Consider the following 17,757-nt stretch of genomic DNA (forward strand, 5'->3'; position numbering starts at 1 on the left):
ATATTGAAGAGTCCTTGCATTCATGTAATAAACCCCACTTGATCATGGTGTATGATCCTTTTAATGTGCTGTTGGATTCTGTTTGCTAGTATTTTGTTGAGGATTTTTGCATCTATGTTCATCAGTGATATTGGTCTGTAATTTTCTTTTTTTGTGATATCTTTGTCTTGTTTTGGTATCAGGGTGATGGTGGCTTCATAGAATGAGTTTGGGAGTGTTCCTCCCTCTGCTATATTCTGGGCGAGTTTGAGAAGGATATGTGTTAACTCTTCTCTAAATGTTTGATAGAATTCACCTGTGAAGCCATCTGGTCCTGGGCTTTTGTTTGTTGGAAATTTTTTCTTCTTTTTTTTGGCTGTATTGTGCCTTCTTGCTGTTCGTGGGTTTTCTCTAGTTGCGGCGAGCGGGGGCTACTCTGCATTGCAGTGCATGGGCTTCTCATTGCGGTGGCTTCACTTGTTGCATAGCACAGGCTGTAGGTGCACAGCCTTCAGCAGTTGTGGCTCGCGGGCTCAGTAGTTGTGGCTCGCAGGCTCTAGAGCACAGGCTCAGTAGTTGTGACACATGGGCTTAGTTGCTCCATGGCATATGGCATCCTCCCAGACCAGGGATGAAACCCGTATCCCCTGCATTAGCAGGCAGGTTCTTAACCACTGCACTACCAGGGAAGTCCCTGTTGGAAGATTTTTTAATCACAGTTTCAATTTCAGTGCTTGTGATTGGTCTGTTTATATTTTCTATTTCTTCCTGGTTCAGCCTTGGAAGGTTGTGCTTTTGTAAGAATTTGTCCATTTCTTCCAGATTGTCCACTTTATTGGCATATAGTTGCTTGCAGTAATCCCTCATGAGTCTTTGCATTTCTGCAGGGTCAGTTGTTACTTCTCCTTTTTTGTGTGTGTGTGGTACACAGGCCTCTCACTGTTGTGGCCTCTCCCATTGTGGAGCACAGGCTCCGGACGCACAGGCTCAGCAGCCATAGCTCACGGGCCCAGCCGCTCTGTGGCATGTGGGATCTTCCCGGACCGGGGCACGAACCCATGTCCCCTGCATTGGCAGGCGGACTCTCAACCACTGGGCCACCAGGGAAGCCCTACTTCTCCTTTTTCTTTTCTAATTCTGTTGAGTTGAGTCCTCTCTCTTTCTTTCTTGATGAGTCTGGCTAGTGGTTTATTGATTTTGTTTATCTTCTCAAAGAACCACCTTCTAGTTTTATTGATCTTTGCTATTGTTTCTTTCATTTCTTTTTCATTTATTTCTCATCTGTTCTTTATGATTTCTTTCCTTCTGCTAGCTTTGGGGCTTTTTTTGTTCTTCTTTCTCTAATTGCTTTAGGTGTAAAGTTAGGTTGTTTTTTTGAGATTTTTCTGGTTTTTTGAGGTAGGATTTTATTGCTGTAAACTTCCCTCTTAGAAGTGCTTTTTCTGCATCCCATAGGTTTTGGGTCCTCGTGTTTTCATTGTTATTTGTTTCTAGGTATTTTTAAATTTCCTCTTTGATTTCCTCAGTGATCGCTTGGTTATTTAGTAGTGTATTGTTGACCCTCCATGTGTTTGTATTTTTTACAGTTTTTTTCCTGTAATTGATATCTAGTCTCATAGTGTTGTGGTTGGAAAAGATACTGATATGATTTCAATTTTCTGAAATTTACCAAGGCTTGATTTGTGACCCAAGGTATGATCTATCCTGGAGAATGTTCCATGAGCACTTGAGACAAATTGTATTTTGTTGTTTTGGATGGAATGTTGTATAAATATCAATTAAATCTATGTGGTCTATTGTGCCATTTAAAGCTTGTGTTTCCTTATTTATTTTCATTTTGGATGATCTGTCCATTCGTGAAAGTGGGGTGTTAAAGTCCCCTACTATTATTTTTTTTAATTAAAAATATTATTAGTTTATTTATTTATTTTTGTCTGCATCGGGTCTCCGTTGCTGCATGCGGGCTTTCTCTAGTTGCCGCGAGCAGGGACTACTCTTTGTTGAGGTGTACAGGTTTCTCATTGTGGCTTTTCTTTGTTGTGGAGCATGGGTTCTAGGCATGTGTGTTTCAGTAGTGTGGCACGTGGGCTCAGTAGTTGTGGCTCGTGGGCTCTAGAGCGCAGGCTCAGTAGTTGTGGCACATGGGCTTAGTTGCTCCATGGTATGTGGGATCTTCCCAGGCCAGGGCTCGAACCCGTGTCCCCTGCATTGGCAAGCTGATTCTTAACCACTGTGCCACCAGAGAAGTCCCCTCCTACTATTACTGTGTTACTGTCGATTTCCCCTTTTATGGCTGCTAGCATTTGCCTTATGTATTGAGGTTCTTCTATGTTGGGTGCATAAATATTTACAATTGTTATATCTTCTTCAAGATCAAGGGATCATTATGTAGCATCCTTCTTTGTCTCTTGTAATGATCTTTATTTTAAAGTCTATTTTGTCTGATTTGAGAATTGCTACTCCAGCTTTCTTTTGATTTCCATTTGCATGGAATATCTTTTTCCATCCCCTCACTTTCAGTCTGTAGTGGGTCTCTTGTAAACAGCATATATACAGGTCTTGTTTTTGTATCCATTCAGCCAGTCTATGTCTTTTGGTCGGAGCATTTATTCCATTTACATTTAAGGTAATTATCGATATGTATGTTCCTACTACCATTTTCTTAATTGTTTTGGGTTTGTTTTTGTAGGTCTTTTCCTTCTTTTGTGTTTCCTGCTTTGAGAAGTTCCTTTACCATTTGTTGTAAAGGTGGTTTGGTGGTGCTGAATTCTCTTAGCTTTTGCTTGTCTGTAAAGGTTTTAATTTCTCCGTCGAATCTGAATGAGATCCTTGCTGGGTAGAGTAATCTTGGTTGTAGGTTTTTCCTTTTCATCACTTTAAATATGTCCTGCCACTCCCTTCTGGCTTGCAGAGTTTCTGCTGAAAGATCACTATTAACCTTATGGGGATTCCCTTGTATGTTATTTGTTGCTTTTCCCTTGCTGCTTTTAATATTTTTTCTTTGTATTTAATTTTTGATAGTTTGATTAATATGTGTCTTGGTGTTTCTCCTTGGATTTATCCTCTATGGGACTCTGCACTTCCTGGACTTGATTGACTATTTCCTTTCCCATGTTAGGGAAGTTTTCAAGTATAATCTCTTCAAATATTTTCTCAATCCCTTTCTTCTTCTCTTCTTCTTCTGGGACCCCTATAATTTGAATGTTGGTGTGTTTAATGTTGTCCCAGAGGTCTCTGAGACTGTCCCCAATTCTTTTCATTCTTTCTTCTTTATTCTGCTCTATGGTAGTTATTTCCACTATTTTATCTTCCAGGTCAGTTATTCGTTCTTCTGCCTCAGTTATTCTTCTATGGATTCCTTCTAGAGAATTTTTCATTTCATTTATTGTGTTGTTCATCATTGTTTGTTTGCTCTTTAGTTCTTCTAGGTCCTTTTTAAGCATTTCTTGTATTTTCTCCATTCTATTTCTGAGCTTTTGGATCATCTTCACTATCATTACTCTGAATTCTTTTTCAGGTAGACTGCCTATTTCCTCTGTATTTGTTTGGTCTGGTGGGTTTTTACCTGGCTCCTTCATCAGCTGCATATTTCTCTGTCTTCTCAATTTGCTTAACTTACTGTGTTTGGGGTCTCCTTTTCACAGGCTGCAGGTTCATAGTTCCTGTTGTTTTTAGTGTTTGCCCCCAGTGGGTAAGGTTGGCTCAGTGGGTTGTGTAGGCTTCCTGGTGGAGGGGACTGGTGCCTGTGTTCTGGTGGGTGAGGCTGGATCTTGTCTTTCTGGTGGGCAGGGTTGATTCATTGTCTATTCAGGTATTCCAGAGATGCAGCGTACCTCAAGTTGATTGTGAGGCTGCTGGGAGAGATTTCCCTTTCTCTTCTTTGTTCGCACACTCCCTGAGGTTCAGCTTTGGTTTTGGCCCCACCTCTGCGTGTAGATTGCCCTCAGGCTTCTGTTCCTGCCCAGACAGGACGGGGTTAAAGCAGCGGCTGATTAGGGGGCTCTGGCTCACTCAGGCCAGAGCGAGGGAGGGGTACAGAATGCAGGGCTCGCCTGTGGTGGCAGAGGCTAGCATGACGTTGCAACAGCCTGAGGCGCACCATGTGTTCTCCTGGGGAAGTTGTTCCTGCATCATGGGACCCTGGCAGTGATGGGCTGCACAGGTGTCCAGGAGGGGAGGTGTGGATAGTGACCTGTGCTTGCACACAGGCTTCTTGGTGGCTGAAGCAGTAGCCTTAGCATTAAGCCTCAGCTCCCAGCCCCCACCCACCCTGGCGGGTGAGCAGACAAACCTCTCAGGCTGGTGAGTGCTGGTCAGCACGGATCCTCTGTGCAGGAATATCTCCACTGTGCCCTCTGCAGCCCTGTTGCTGCGCTCTCCTCTGTGGCTCCAAACCTTCCTTGTCCCCACCCCCACACCCCCGCCCAGCCCCCGTCTCCACCAGTGAGGGGGCTTCCTAGTGCGTGGAAACTTTTCCTTCTTCACAGCTCCCTCCCAGAGGTGCATGTCCTGTCCCTATTCTTTTGTCTCTGTTTTTTCTTTTTTCTTTTGCCCTACCCAAGTACGTGAGGGTTTTCTTGCCTTTTGGGAAGCCTGAGGTCTTCTGCCAGCGTTCAGTAGGTGTTCTGTAGGAGTTGTTCCACAAGTAGATGTATTTTTGATGTATTTGTGGAGAGGAAGGTGATCTCTTCTCCACATCTTACACTCGCCATCTTGAAGGTCCCCCCTCCTGTTGGTCATTTTATATTAAAAAAAATACTTTATTGAGTGTGCAATTTAAAATTGAGTGTATTTTACAGAGTGTGTGCATTCATGAGCACAATCAAATTTTGATCATTTTCATCACTCCCAATAGCAACCATTCTCCATTTTGCTCCAATTCCCCCAGCCCTAGGCTACCACTAATCTACTTCTGTCTTTATGGATTTGCCTATTTTGGACATTTTGTATAAATGGAATCATACAATATGTGGTCTTTTGTGACTTGCTTCTTTCACTTAGCATGTTTACAACGTTCCTCAATATTGTGGAAGAACTCAGGAATTAGTAATAAGAGACAAATAATTTTTAAAAATGGGCAAAAGTCTTGAACATTTCCCAAAAGAATATATTACAATGGCCAATAAGCACATGACAATATGCTGTTTATCACTATCATCAAGAAAACATAAGTTAAAATTACCTCAAGATACCTCTTTACACATACCAGAATAGTTAAAATTTTTTAAATTGACAATACCTAGTATTAGAGGGTACGTGCAGCAACTGGAACACTCATACACTGCTGGCAGGAGTGTAAAATGGTGCAATCACTTTAGAAATCTGACTGGCAGTTTCTAGTATAGTAAAACGTACATCTACCCCATAACCAGCAATTCCACTCTTGGTATTTATCCACATGAATGGAACATATATTTATCTGTAAAACGGCTTGTACACGAGTGTTCATAGTAGTCTTAGTCATAAGAGCGAAAAATTAGAAAAATAATTCCAAATATCCATTAACAGTATCTTCATACTGAAACAGGAGGGAAGAAGGCAGGGCACAACCTCTGAAAGAATGACATAGCCCAAGGACATGACATAGACTGAGTAGAACAAAATAGGTCCAAGATGGCAGACAAGTCAACTTCCACTAGACCTAGAGCCTCAGTATACGCTTATCGTAACACATCAGCAAGCTAAATGACACACTCACAGGTGCCATGACAGTTTCAAGGCCAACCATAAGGATCAAAAAGATGGCGGTGGCCCAATTCCCAGAAATCCCCGCCCCTTCTCGAAATAGTTGGAATACTCCTCCCACTCATTAGCCTATGAAATTACCCACCCCTATAAAAACTGACAACCCCATACCCTGGGGCTGCTCTTGCCTTCTGAGATGGTCCACGCTCTGTCTATGGAGAGTGTTTCTCTCTAAATAAATCCACTTGTTACCTATCACTTTGTTTCTCACTGAATTCTTTCTGCAATGAGATATCAAGAACCTGAGCTTCATTAAGTCCTGAAACCAGGTGTGTGATCTCAGTTGGAAGACTGTGGATTTTGGCTGGGTTCAAGTTCTGGCTGAGTGGGTTTGAGTCCCAATGAGGATTTTGGCCGGGTTTGAATCCTGGCTGCATGGGTTCGAGTCCCAGTCTGAGTTTTGGCCAGGTTGGAGTTCCATCCACGTGGGTTCAAGTCCCAATCTGGGGTGCATGGTTTCAGTACAATGGAATGAAACACCTCTCAGCAATAAGAAGGAATGAATGATTGCTATATGCAACAGTAAGGATAAACCTCAAAAACATCATGCTGAGTGAAAGAAACCAGACACAAAAAAAGTATATATGCTGTGTGATTTCATTTATGTGGCAAAACTAATCGATGGTGAGAAAAGTCAGAAAATGGTTACCTCTTGGGAGGTTACTAATTGGGAAAAGGCATGGGGGGAATTCCTAGAGTGATGGAGACATTCTGAATCTTGAAGTGGATGGTGGTTACATGGACGTATACAAGGGTAGATAGTCATCCAGGTGTCCACTTAAGAAGATCTGCACATGTTACTCCATATAAATTATACCTCAGGTAAAAATGTTAAAGTTGTTCCTTGGCTTTGACCAGCAGGCAACTTATTCTTGTTTGGTTCAGCACCCCGGCAACACCCCCACACCCCCTCCACTCGTGCTGTACCTTTAGTCATAGCAACACTAAAAGAAGATGGGTATTCTGCTTTTTGAGCAGGGCTAGGGCTGACCCTGGCTTGCGGGTGGGGCTGGCAGTGGTGGTGGGTGGCTCAAGGCAGCTACTCAGCAGTGCCCTACCAGGGGGAAAAAGAGAGTCAAGATTTATAGGGAGTTTTGACTCAGAAAGGAAGGAATTTGCTAGAATGAAAAGTTGTGTGTGAAGCACCTGGCACTGGGCTAGGAACCTTGTACTTTTGATCTCATGCTTCCTTCTGCTCCTTTTTGAGGTCTTTGCACACCTGCCTCCTCTTTTTGGCCCCAGGGCCAACATGCCTCTTCAGAGAGGCCGTCCTGGATGCTGTATCAACATGGCACCCACCCCTCACTCACTCTCATCTTGCTCCATTTGAATCATAAGTCGTGATCTGGAATGATCCCCTGGTATCTGTTGATTTGTCCTTGACTCCATTTTAATTGTAAACTCCAAAAGAGCAAAGACCATGTCTGCCCTGTGTGCTGCAATAACTGCAGGCTTAGTGCAGTGCCCCACTCAGAGTAAGTCCTCTACAGATATTTATGGCATCAGTGAATAGTAGCTGTTATGAAGCTGGAGCTATTACTGATTTCACTGTTGTTGAATCAAAGAGGAAAAAGGTGGTTTTGAGAAAGAGCTTAGAGGAGGCTGAGGGGTGGCGAATAGTGGGGAATCCAAGGTTGGTGAGAATGACAAAAAAGTCAGTGAAATTGGAGATTGGCTGGTGGTGATGGAGATAGGGGCTGATGGAAGATATAAAAACTCAGGGAAAACAGTTCCGTTCCAACAGAAACAAGAATCAGAAAGTTTTGAGGCCCATAAGCCCAGGCCAGGCCTTGGCTGACTCTCCCCTGTTCTGTCTCTCCAGAATGAGGTATCCCTGCTGCTCTGTGGCCCCCCAATTTCCACTGGGTAGATTCATGAAGATGAGGGCCAAGTCTTTATCTCCAGCCCTAAGCTGTCTCCCACGCTCCTGACTCATGTTTCTAAGTATCATCAGACATCCCTAGTTTGGTGTCCCACAAACGTGCAAACCTTAACAAGCTCCAAACACAAAGTCCTTTTTCCCCTCTGGTTTCCAGCCTCTCGACTCTCTACTCACAGTCCTGTGTTCCCAATAGCACAGTGTCATCTGTGAAGTTGACAACTAACCATCCACAAAATTGGGCTCTTAGATGATTTTCATCTTTGGTCTTTCTCTCCAAATCCTCTGTCTTTCAAATCCTGTCATTCCTAATAACAACAATAAAAATAATGATAATTATTATTTTTATGGCTGCCATTTAATTGTTTCAACAATATTTTGAGAAAGGTACTAGCCATGGGACCTTAGGCAAGTTAACCTCTCTGAGCCTCAGTGTCTTTGTCTGTTGTGTGGAGACAAGAATTGTGTACCTCATAGGGTGGTTGTGAGGGTTACACTAAGGATAACAATGGTAAAGTTTTTGGAACAATCAGTATCTTGATTGTAGCAAAGTGCTCGGTAAACATTATTGCCACTAATATTATTTTTTCACTATTATTATAATTGACCCATTTTGCAGGTGATGCCCAGGTAGGTTAAGTAACTTTTCCAAGCTCACATAGATGGGTTTTTCCAGTCTGGTTCTTCATGTCTATCCCTACTGCCAAAGCATTAATTTTCACTTCTCATCTAGACTTTTTCATCACCTTTTAAGTAGTCTTCTCTCCAGCCTTCTCTTTGCCTACTCTCCATTTTCCACACTTAGTGCAGAGAGTTTAAGAAACATCTCAAATGCCTATATGCTTTCAGTGCTCCGCCCAGATGCTCAACCCACCCGGGGTTCCATTGACAATTTCCTTATGTCACTCACCTGGTTTCTCTGTGCTTTTGCTTCCAGTGGCCTACATCTATATTGTCTTTAGAAGACTGTCTTATATCTGTACTGGGCTACTGGAACTGCTCTGCCTAAAAGCACAGAGAGGACAGGAGCTTATGACTGAAGAGTGCTGACTGAAAAGTGCTGGGGTATGAGCAGCCAGCTCCCTTGCCTTGAGATATATAATTTATGCTCCAGAACTACCCTATGAGATCAGGATGAGGCTGAGACCTTACCTAAAATTGCCTGTCTTAGCTTCTACTCTTTTCCTGTTCTGTTTTCCCCACTGTCTTACCAATTTCTCCTGGCAGTCTTTCCTTCATAAATCACTTGCAAACAAACCCTTATCTGAAGTCTGCTTCTGGAAAATCTGATCAAAGACATTGGGTCTTAGGATGATATACAAGGCTCTCAGAAATTTGGCCTGGCCTCTATCTTTAGTTTTGTAGTGCTTGACCTCTGTGAATGAACTATGTAGTATTTGTCTTGTGGATCACCTGGAGAAGAGAGAATTTGACTCTTAGGTGAGGCATCACAGTGTAGGCCAGCCAAGAAACTCATGACATGGTGTAGGAGACTAACCTGAGTACTGTGGAAAAGCAGGTGGGAAGAATCAGTGACTAGAGAGAGAAAGGTAATATGCAGATTCTAGTACACGTTTATTGCAGAAACTTCAGAACTTCAAATACAACAAAGAAACTGATAGTCACTTGTTTTTGTTTTGTTCTTTAAAATATTTTATTTATTTATTTGGTTGCTTTGGGTCTTAGTTGCAGCAGGCAGGCTCCTTAGTTGCGGCTCGTTGGCTCCTTAGTTGAGGCTTGCCAGCTCCTTAGTTGTGCATGTGAACTCTTAGTTGCGAGAGGCATGTGGGATCTAGTTCCCTGACCGGAGATCGAACCCGGGCCCCCTGCATTGGGAGTGTGGAGTCTTAATCACTGTACTACCAGGGAAGTCCCCTGAAAGTCACTTGTAATCCTACCACCCATGGATAATTACTATTGATATTGATATTTTATTGTATCCCTGTTAGTTACCTATTGCTGTACAATAAATTATCCTCAAATGTAGAGGCCTAAAACAAAAGTAAACATTTATTATCTCACTTCTGTGGTCAGGAATTCAGGACCAGCTCAGCTGGGGTTCAGGCTTAGGGTCTTGGGAGGTTTTAGTTTAAGATATCAGCTGGGCCTGCAGTCAGCTGAAGGTCTGACTGAGACTCGAGAATCCTCTTCCAAGATGACATGCTCACAAGGCCTTTGGCAGGGGGCCTCAGTTTCTTGTCATATGAACGTCTCCCAAGGGCTGCTTGAGCATCCTCATGACATGGCTGCTAGCTTCCCCTAAAGCAAGTGATCCAAGAGAGAGCAAGATGAAAGACACAAGATTTTTTATAACCTAGCCTCAGAAGTCACACACTGTTCTTTCTGCTATATTCTTTGATTACACAGGTCAGCCCTATTCATTGTTGGAGGGAACTACCCTGTAAACCACTCACCTACCCGTAAAACATTCACAAGTGTGTGAATAATAGGGGGCAAGGGCCACTGGGGGGTCATTTTGGAGGCTGGCTATCACAATCCCCCTCCACTCTTCTCTCTCATCTTCTATTTATCTCTTTTTTACTGCATACACTATCTTTGGTAGGAAATAATACAGGTTGCTCACCCAACTGCCATTCCCTTTTTTTTCTTGTTAATGGAGCACCAACTCATTAAGGTTTTATTTTTAAGGGTTCTTAGTAGCAGACAACATAATCTTCTCTAGCAGAAAGTGATATGTGTTGCTCAAAGAATCATTAGCAGGGCTGAAGAAAAATGGTCTATGTTAGAGGTAGGTACATTATGGCCAGCAGGCTTGCTGCCATTTTTATAAATAAAGTTTTACTAGAACACAGTCACACTCATTTGTTTACATATTGTCTCTAGTTGCTTTCACACTACAATGCACAGTTGAGTAGTTGTGACAGAGACCATATAACCCACAGAGCTTAAAATATTTTACTACTTGGCCTTTTAAGAAAAAGTCAGAATGGTGGAGCTATTATAGAAAATAGTATGGAGGTTCCTCAAAAAATTAAAAATAGAAATACCATATGATTCAGCAATACCACTTGTGGGTATATATATCCAAAAGAATTCAAGGCAGGATCTCAAAGAAATATTTGCACACCCATGTTCATTGCAGCTCTACTCACAATAGCCAAGAGATGGAAGCAACCTAAATGCCCACTGACATATAAATGGATCAAGAAAATGGGACTTCCCAGGCAGTCTATTGGTTAAGACTCCACACTTCCAGTGCAGGGGGTGATCCCTGGTCAGGGAACTAAGGCGCGGCCAAAAGAAGCTAAAAAAACAAAAACAAAGAAACAAACAAACAAACAAAAAAAAAAACAAGAAAATGTGGTACATACATACAATGGAATATCACACAGCCTTAAAAAAGAAGGAAATCCTGTCACATGCTACAATGGCAATGAACCTTGAGGACATTATTTTAAGTGAACTAAGCCAGCTACAAAAGGACAAATACTGTATGATTCCACTAATATGAAGTTTCTAAATTATAAAAGTCATAGAAACAGGTAAAAAGTTGGTTGCCAAGGGCTGGGAGATGGGGGCGGGAATTCGTGTTTAATGGGTAGAGTTTCAGTTTTGCAAGAAGAAAAGGTCCTAGAGGTCTGTTGTATATGTAAATATACTTAACACTGCTGAACTGTACACTTAAAAATGATAAAGATGGTATTATTTTTTACCACAGTTTGAAAAAGTAGTCACAGAATGACTCCCCAAAACACTGAGAACTGGAATGCCAAAAACCCTACTGCCCATGCCACAGTCAGGATGTTGCAAGTGAGGAAGCTGCTGCCACATCCAGAATCCTAACCCCTGTGCCATGTTCACACCAGCAAGTCAGACTTCTCTGAGCGTTGCCTCTCCTTCATATGATTCAGCTTTCATCCATAAGCTCACATGAGCATTTTGATGGGTGGAAGTTTTGATAGGTGGGAGTTTTAGCCTTCTCAGTACAGGAAAATATGTTGGAAAGCCAATCCCATTATCAACCATGACTGTCCATCAGCCTCTCCCTAGTCATGTGCCAAAGTCACATTTTCAGGTATTCCCAATTCAAAGGTAAATCCTGAATAGTCTATCTAAGTCAGTGGTTTTCAAACATTATAATTACATGGAGGGTTTGTTAAAACATCGATTGCTGGGCCGCACCTCCAGAGTTTATGAGTTAGAAAGTCTGGGTTGGAACCCAAGGAATTGTGTTTTAAAAAAATTCCCAGTTGATGCTGGTGGCTTAAGTATTACCCTTTGAGAACCATCTCTAAGTCACTGTTTCCTAACCTTTTTCACACCCTGCCCCATCTAGATAAACTAATGTTGCTGCTTAGGAGGTGACAGGCTTCAGGTCCACTCAACCTACCTGAGGGCTTTGGAGACCAATATCTTGACCTACGTGTAAACCACTCAAAGCACAAGCATACCTTGTCAGTGATTGCTTCAAGGTGGGCACATAGACACCTTTCTGATCAGCTGAGCTGAGACGTGAAGTTCTAATGATGGCCACTGGAAAAGAGTTCCTTGCTCTTAAAAAGCTGCATAGGCAAAATAGTCCCTCTTCTTCAATTGGGCATTACTGTGATTGCATGCTACACCTGGAACCATGTTGCAACCATGAGGAGAGTTAAGCTGATATGTTAAAGAGATGGGATGGAAAGATGAAAAGAATTTGGGTCCTCGAAGATGTCATTAAGCTACTAATTAAACCTAAACCCATCCTTACCTCTGGGCTTCTTGTTAGCAGAGAGAATACATTTTCCTTACGCACCTATATTCTTTATTCCTTACACATAAATAGGACTCCGCATTCTTTGCTATTTTCAGGCAAAGGTAATCTAATTTATATGCATTTCAAACTGCTTTTGGCTTAGATTTCATGAACACTTTTTCCTGTCATTTGATATTTTTCTACATCATCAAACAAAATGGTTGCATAACACTTGTGTTGAAATGTATTTAACAATCCCTCTTGAGAATTCCCTGGTGGTCCAGTGGTTAGGACTCCACTTTTCCACTGCAGGCATGGGTTTGATCCCTGGTAGGGGAACTAAGATCCCTCACGCTGTGTGGCTCAGCAAAAAAAAAAAAACCAAAATCCCTCATATTAAATATTTACATTTCCCATTTTTATTATTACAAATCATGCTATGATAGACATCCATGTCTGTAAGTTTTTGCACACATTCATAACTATTTTCATAGGATAAAATTCTATGGGTAGACTTGTAAGATTAAAAGGTAAGCACTTTTTAAAGTCTTACAATATATATTACTAAGGTTTCCAGAAAGGTTGTACCAATTTAACTCCCACCAGGAGTGTGGGAAAGTTTTCATTTCCTCATATCTTCACCAACACTGGGTATTATACAGTCTCCTGTGCTGGAGGAGCCCCCTCAGGCTCATCTCTGGGGCTTCACTCCTCTCCAACTGCACTCTCTCCTCCTAGACGATCCTATTGGATCCATTGGCTTTATTTATTTTTTTAAATATTTATTTTATTTATTTATTTTATTTGGTTGCACCAGGTCTTAGTTGTGGCTGGCATGCTCTTAGTTATGGCAGGCGGGCTCCTTAGTTGAGGCTTGCCGGCTCCTTAGCTGTGGCATGTGATCTCTTACTTGCAGCATGTAGGTGGAATCTAGTTCCCTGACCAGGGATCGAACCCAGGCCCCCTGCATTGGGAGCACAGAGTCTTAACCACTGCACCACCAGTGAAGTCCCTCCATTGGCTTTAAATATTACATAGCACTGATGACTCCCAAGTGTGTAACTCCAGCCCAGTCCTCCTCCCTGAGCCCATGTACATGAATCTGGATGAAGCTATCCAATTGTTCCCTCTTGAGATGTCACAGATAGAAGTCTCCCAGACTGTCCTCCATCCCAACCGTCCTCCATTCTTCCCATCTATGGAGTGGCCCCTCACCTACCTGGCTTCCCAAGCTCCAAACCCAAAGCCTTCCTTGATTTCTCCCTTTCCTTTATGCTCCATATACAGCCTGTTAGCAATCCCTGTCATTTTATCTTCCAAGGATATTTTGAATTGGCCTCCTTATCTCCATTTCTACTGCTCTCACCCCAGGCCAAGCCACCATCTTCCATCTGAACTACTGTAACTCCTCTCTGTTCTGTTTGCTTTACCCTTGACTCCTCCAATACATTATCCACATGGCAACAGAGTGATCATCTTAAAACAGAAATGAGATCATGTTATTCCCCTGTTCGTACCCTCTAATGACTTCCTATTATACTTAGAAACCCTGTTCCATCTGGGCCCCTCATGACCTCTTCCTCAATCTCATTTTGTCACATTCTCCCTCCTACCTTCCATGTCCCACTCACACCAACTGCTTTTCAATTTCTCAAACATGACATGCTCTTTCCTGTCTCAGGACATTTATCCTTGCTATTCCTCTTTCTAGAATGGTCTTTTCGCAGCTCTGCATAACTGGCTTCCTTGAGTCTTGGCAATAATGTCCCCTACTTTAGTCCTTCTTTACCACTTTACCTAAGATGGCCCCCCAACCTGGATTACAGTCAGCCCCTTTTATTGTTCCTTTTTAGCACTTACCACAGACACAAATATTATTTACTTGCTGGTTGCCATTTCATGTCTTAGAACACAAGTCTACTGGGTACCAGAAGCCCAGCCAGACATTGGGTATACAATTATTTCTCTTCTGACCTCCCATACTTACCAGTATGTAGGCTCACTGGGGCAGGTGAGGTGAGTTTTGTCAATGATATCTAGCCCAGTGCCTTCCAGGTAACATGTGACCAGTGAAGAGTGGCTATACTAACTTATATCAGATGTAAGTGTTGCAGCCAACAATCTGGGCACAAAGGACCTGAATTCCAAGTGACCTTATATAACTGGAGATGTTATCGAAAAAAAAAGAGAATGAAATTTAATATGGATGGAGTGTAAACATAGCCCATGGAAAGAATGAGTGTGTGATATTATGACTCAAAACAAATTGTGGGCTCAGTTCTACAGCTAGATTAGGACTCTTATACTAATAGGTATTTTGTATTTGTAAAGGGCTATGAAAAACATTTGCAGAAAACATGTTCACAGTAATTATATCATTTAATCCTTATACCCACCTAGGTGGTAGATAGAGTAGACAGAATTGTCTTGAGTTTGCATAATAGGATACCTACGTGTAGCTTGGTTAAATGGTTGCCCCAAGGTCACTCAGCAATGCAGAGATGGGGCAGGGACCCTGTGCCTTTTCTCTAAGGCTGCAGGAATAGTATGTCACATTTATCCTAGCACTAAAGAATATTCCAAATTAAACCTTCACATCCTACAGTATATATACACACATCCCTGTTTCCTAAAGTGCACATTCCTGGAGACAATAACTTGTATCAGTTCACCTTCTTGGGCCTGACCTTTTGTCCCAGAACCCACTCGAGACTGGGGCTTCATTGCCACTTTCTTTTGGAGATGGACCATGTTATTTAAAATGGGGAATACCCAATTTATTGGATATAAATCTGTTAACTGGATTTTTTTCTAAGTCTAGTTGTTGCATTTACTTAATAAAGACTTTTTGTAGTATACATACAGAAAAATGAACATATCACAAGTGTGAGGCTTAATGAAATCTCACAAAGTGAATATGCTCGTGTGCCTATAGCACCCAGATCAAAGCAAAGAACATGGCCAGCTCCTCGGAAGACCCTATGGTCTTCTCTTTAATCATTATCCCCCGACAGGGCATCCTGAATTCCAACAGCTTGGATTAGTTCTGCTTCATTTCTACTTTATATAATTACTGATGGATTTTTATTCTTTTTCCATTTTTTCCCCAAAGACTAAGTGTCTCCATGAGGGTCTAGGTTCAAATGACTCCCTTATTGAATAAAGTTTTATTTTATTTTTACCCTGCATTTGAGGCCTTTTGTGTTTTACCTCTAATTTGTGTTTCTCTCTTAGCTTCCAGTTCTCCAGGAACCTGGAAGTTAATCCTGAGTCTTTCTCTCCCTTCACATCTCACCTTCCATCAGTGGTCAGACCCCATTGGTTCAGTCCAACCTCTGAGATCATTAAGTACTTACTGAGAATCTGCTGTGTGGCAGGCACTATTTTAGCTGCATGCAGAGTTATATAGATCAAGATCTCTGTACTGGAGGAACTGACAGTTAGTGAGGGAGGGAAGTGAGACAGAAAAACAAATCATTTCAATGTAAGTCCATTCTAAATACTAGGAAGTACCCCAGGCTACACTTACACCAGCTGAGGGGCTCAAGAGAGGTTTCCAGGAGAGGCCAAGGTGAGACTTAAAGGATGAGCAAGAATGATCCAGAAGAAAGAGTAAGATGTCCAAGCAGAAGAAACAGCTAAGCCCCTGAAGGGCTTTTGAGGGGAAAACAGAAACAGACACAACCACACTCCCCCCACCCCCACCCCTAGTGTTTGAAGCAAGCAGGAGGAAAAGGAATCTGAGAAGGAGACAGAAAAAAAATGGTCAGAGATGTAGAAGAACCAGAAGGAAATGCAGCCACAAAGCCAAGGAAAGAGAGCTTTTCCTGAGGGAACATAGCACTAGCTATGCCAAATGCCTCCAGAAAGTTCTAGTAACATGCGTACAGAAAAGATCCCTTGGATTGTGCAGTTTGGAGGAAATGGCTAATCTACCTGGGCAGTTTCAGAGGAAAATAGGGACAGAACCAGATTGCCAGAAGGTGAAGAGAGGAGGGATGTCAGGATGAGGAGACAGGGACTGGAGGCAGCTCTTTCCAGAAGCTGAGCTGAGAAGGAGAGAGAGATACATGAACTGGGAAGGAGGCAGGTTTTAGAAAGGAGTGGTCAGCGCCGGAATGCAGGGCAGGAGGACAGCTGAGGGAGGGAGGCCTCAGAGGGCTCTTTAGTCCAGAGGCTGGGAAGAGGGAACACACCGCTCATGAATGGTCTCCTGGGAGCAGGAAGCAAGTAGGGAGTATGGACAGATAGGGAATTTGAGGTTGATGGGGATGGGTAAGAAAGTTCACCTGTGAGGGACTTATAAAGGGTGGTCTTTGTCCTTTTGTATCTGACTTCTTTCACTTAGCCTAATGTCTTCAAGAATCATCCTGGTTGTAGCACATATCAGAATTTCATTCCTTTTTAAGGTCAAAAAATATTCTATGTATAGATATACCATAAGATGACATCTTCACCACCAGGCTGACCACCAAGAGAGACAGCTGTGGGTACCAGCAGTCAGGTAACAGTGTCCTCAAGGTACAAGGAGAGGCTGGGAGTGCAGGTGAGAAATCTGCAAGGAGTCAGCAGATAAGAGGCTAAGGCTGCCTCGGCAGGAGGGCTGGGCTTGGTGGAGAGAATACCAGCGTCTTTGTGGCTGACAGGGCTGGGCTTCAGCTGCGCTGGGTGTGGGGGTGAGAGGGGCTGAGGAGGGAGGGATCTGAGGTCAGGAGGGGCTGCTGAGCAAATGGGGACATGGAGGAGGCTGAAGGGGCAGGGGACATGTCTCCTTGAGCATTCTCAGTCATAAATCCCTGTGCTCTCCAGTGTGTGTTTGTGTCAGGTAAATTCCCTGAACTTGTATTCTGGGTTAAGGGTGCATGCATTTAAACAGATATTTTAACAGATATATGTGCATTTAAACAGACAGATATCTCTAAATCCTATTCCAGAAAGGGCAGACCAATTTAGACTTCCTCCCACAGATTTTGAGAGGATTCATTTCCCTTTGCCATAACCAACCTTGGATGTTATTAATCTTTGCCAATCTGATAGGTGGAAAATGATGTAATGATGACAAAATTTTTGTTCCTTTTTGGGGAATAGAGGCCCCAGTCCTCAGAGAGGGACTGGGTTGTGTTCTGTAGTGATCAGCCACTAAGCACATGTCCCTCCAGGCCTCAGGCTAGCTCTTTCCTGCCTGCTCACCACCTGGATGCTGGTATTCTCGGTTTGCTGACCTCAGTTCCAGACTCCAGAGAGATATTGGAAATAAATATTTTAAAGATAGCCCCGAGCTACAATTACCTCTCAAAAATAAAACAGCCTGGAAATGACAGAAATTTCAATCAAATTATCCAGGACACAAGATGTTCTTGATAAATTTTGTTGATTTAGTTTAGAGAATGGAGTGGGGGAGGAAAAAACCCTGCTTGTACCAACTCTAATAGGAAAGGAAAATGAATAGGAAATAAAA

Source organism: Delphinapterus leucas, chromosome 15, assembly GCF_059928025.1.
Source record: "Delphinapterus leucas isolate spDelLeu-1000000601 "Yukka" chromosome 15, BTC_Dleu_Yukka2, whole genome shotgun sequence".
NCBI classification, from domain to species: Eukaryota; Metazoa; Chordata; class Mammalia; order Artiodactyla; family Monodontidae; genus Delphinapterus; species Delphinapterus leucas.